The sequence below is a fragment of the Rhinoraja longicauda genome, chromosome 22 (genome assembly GCF_053455715.1).
Source record: "Rhinoraja longicauda isolate Sanriku21f chromosome 22, sRhiLon1.1, whole genome shotgun sequence".
Lineage (NCBI taxonomy): Eukaryota > Metazoa > Chordata > Chondrichthyes > Rajiformes > Arhynchobatidae > Rhinoraja > Rhinoraja longicauda.
In genome coordinates, this window is record NC_135974.1 from 34451906 (window position 1) to 34455482 (window position 3577).

A 3577-nucleotide genomic window follows, 5' to 3' on the forward strand; every position below is an offset into this window, starting at 1 on the left:
CACCAAGTGCATAAGTAACTCAGCGGTTCAGGCAGCACAGGTCAGGCCAGGATCTTTCACAAGTGCCTGTTCTCAGTTGCTTCAGTCTCCGAAACAAAAAGGAAAATTCACTAAGTTTAATTGAAAAGATGTCCTTCTTTACGGTTCCTTAACTTTTATGAAGGAGCGACAGGAACAAAGATGTTACGGCTACTGGATTGTAACTGGCTAGAAACATTCAGAAAATGCAGATAAGGTTATGGAGGTAACTTTAGATCAAAGTCGAAAACAGCAGATAGAACGTACATCTGATCATGACAATTGCAAATTGAGATTTGTGGATTTTGAAAATTTGTGGCCTGAAATAAGACGATGTCAAGTTGTTTAAGAACATTGAACATATAAAAACACAGAAACAAATAAAAAATAGGTGCAGAGTAGGCCATTTGGCCTTCGAGCTAGCACCAAAATTCAATATGATCACGGCTGATCATCCTAATTCAGTACCCCGTTCCTGCTTTCTCCCCGTATCCCTTAATTCCATTAGCTCGAAGAACTAAATCTAACTCTCTCATGAAAAACTCCAGTCAATTGGCCTCCACTACCTTCTGTGGCAGAGAAGGCAGTGGAGGCAATTTACTGGAGGTTTTCAAGAGAGAGTTAGATTTGTGGTTTTCAAGAGGGAGTTACATAGAAGAGTACGGCACATGAAAGGCCCTTCGGCCCACAATGTCTGTGCTAGACATGATGCCACGTTAATTACACATCTGCCCACACAAGGTCAATAAACCCTTCATTCCTGACCTGTTTCTGCCTCTTAAACATTGCTATTGTATCTGCTACCACCACTTTCCTTGGCAGAAATGAATACAGAGCCTTTTATAAGTGCACAGAGACTTTTACCCAGAGAAGGGGAACTGAGAACCAGAGGATACAGGTTTAAAGTGCGAGGGGAAAGATTTCAATTTCATAGGTTCTAGGAGCAGTATAAGGCCATCAGCCCATCAGTCCACCCGCCATTTAATCATGGCTGATCTATCTTTCCCTCTCAACCCCATTCTCCTGCCTTCTCCCTGTAACCCCTGACGTCCATATTAATCAAGAATCTGTCAATCTCTGCCTTAAACGTATCCATTGACTTGGCCTCCACAGCCGTCTGTGGCAATGAATCCCACAGATTCACCACCCTCTGACTAAAGAAATTCGTTCTCATCCCCTTTCTAAAGGTATAAGAAAATAACTGCAGATGCTGGTACAAATCGAAGGTATTTATTCACAAAATGCTGGAGTAACTGAGCAGGTCAGGCAGCATCTCGGGAGAGAAGTAATGGGTGACGTTTTGGGTCGAGACCCTTCTTCAGACTGATGTCAGGGGGGCGGGACAATGAAGGATATAGGTGGAGACAGGAAGATAGAGGGAGATCTGGGAAGGAGGAGGGGAAGAGAGGGACAGAGAAACTATCTAAAGTTGGAGAAGTCGATGTTCATACCACAGTTTGATCTCCCGGTGGCCGAGCACTTCAACTCCCCCTCCCATTCCCAGTCTGACCTTTCTGTCATGGGCCTCCTCCAGTGCCCATAGTGAGGCCCACCGGAAATTGGAGGAACAGCACCTCATATTTCGCCTGGGCAGCTTGGAGCCCAGTGGTATGAACATCGACTTCTCCAACTTTAGATAGTTCCTCTGTCCCTCTCTTCCCCTCCTCCTTCCAGATCTCCCTCTATCTTCCTGTCTTTGGGTTTGTAAACTTGGTATCAGTGTAAATTATCCCTGGTTTTAGATTTTTTTTTAGATTTAGAGATACAGCGCAGAAACAGCCTTCGGCCCACCGTGTCCGCGCCGCCCAGCGATCCCCGCACACTAACATTATCCTACACCCACGAGGGACACATTTTACATTTGCCCAGCCAATTATCCTACATACCTGTATGTCTTGGTGTGTGCAGGGCATCGTTAATGTGTGGGGATCGCTGGTCGGTGCGGACTCGGTGGGCTGAAGGGCCCGTTTCCGCACTGTATCTCTAAACTAAACAAAACTAAAAGGAATAAGTGGCGTTTCGGGTCAAGACCCTTCTTCAGACTGAGATCAGGTCTTTTCTCAACCTCCGACATTTTGTCCATGTGAATACATTAGCCAGCGTTACACTTCCAATTGCAGGAGTCAGTCTTGCATCTTTGATACCAGTGCATTTGGTCAGGTGGGGAGAAACTAATCTACTGTGGAATGAGAGAGAACGATCAGCACAAAATCAGACTTTCCTCTCTGGGTGTTTATATGAAGTAGATTATAAGGCACTGACTAATGAGGTGATGAAAGGATGCAACACGAAACAATTAATTTCAATTAGAATCAACAGCTCATTTCTCCTTAAAGAAGTCAAACGATACAAATATATAATTAGTCTTTTAATGATTCGACAGAGGTTAATAATGGTCAAACAATCCCCATGGCACTGAACAAATGCGCTATTACAACTACTAGAATCACACAGAACCTGTCGGCATCGACTCGCGTTGTTTGTACTTTATGATCCCGGTTTTTATGTTCCACATGTAATACAGAACAATACTGCACAGGAACAGGCCCTTCGGCCCACAATGTTTGTGCCGAACATGAGATGCCGAGATGATCTGTTGCCTGACCTCCTCTACCTGACCCATAGCCCCCATCCCCTGCACAGAAACATAGAAAATAGGTGCAGGAGGAGGCCATTCGGCCCTTCGAGCCCAGCACCGCCATTCATTGTGATCACGGCTGATCATCCACAATCAGTACCCCGTGCCTGCCTTCTCCCCATATCCCTTGATTCCACTAGCCCCTAGAGCTCTATCCAACTCTCTTTTAGATTCATCCAGTGAATTGGCCTCCACTGCTCTGTGGCAGAGAATTCCACAAATTCGCAACTCTCTGGGTGAAAAGTTTTTTTTCATCTCAGTTTTAAATGACCTCCCCTTTATTCTTAGAATGTGGCCCCTGGTTCTGGACTCCCCCAACATTGAGAACATTTTTCCTGCATCTAGCTTGTCCAGTCCTTCTATAATTTTATAAGTTTCTATAAGATCCCCTCTCATCCTTCTAAATTCCAGTGAATACAAGCCCAATTGCAATACAAGCCCACGTGCACTTCAATGTGCCTGTCTAAAAGCCTCTTAAACATCATTATCGTGTCTGCCTCCACCACCAACCTTGGCAGCGTGTTCCAGGTCTCCACCACACTCTGTGTGTAGTTAAGATAAAAACTTGTCCTGCACATCGATATTAGACGTTCCTCCTCTCACCTTTATAGCTATGTCCTCGAGTATGTCCAACCTGGGGGGAAAAAGGTTCTGACTGTCTACCCTATCTGTGCCTCGCATAATTCTCTACACCTCTATCACGTCTCCACTCAACCTCCAATAACCTCTAATAAAGCCCGCCTCTCACTTTACAGATGCTGTCATCTTCTTAAAAGATAGGCATAAATTGCTGGAGTAACTCTGGATGGAAGGATTGGGTGACGTTTCAGGTCGAGACTGAAGAAGGGTCTCGACCCCAAAAGTGTCGGCCATTCCTTCTCAAGATTCAAGATTCAAGATAGCTTTATTTGTCATCCAATA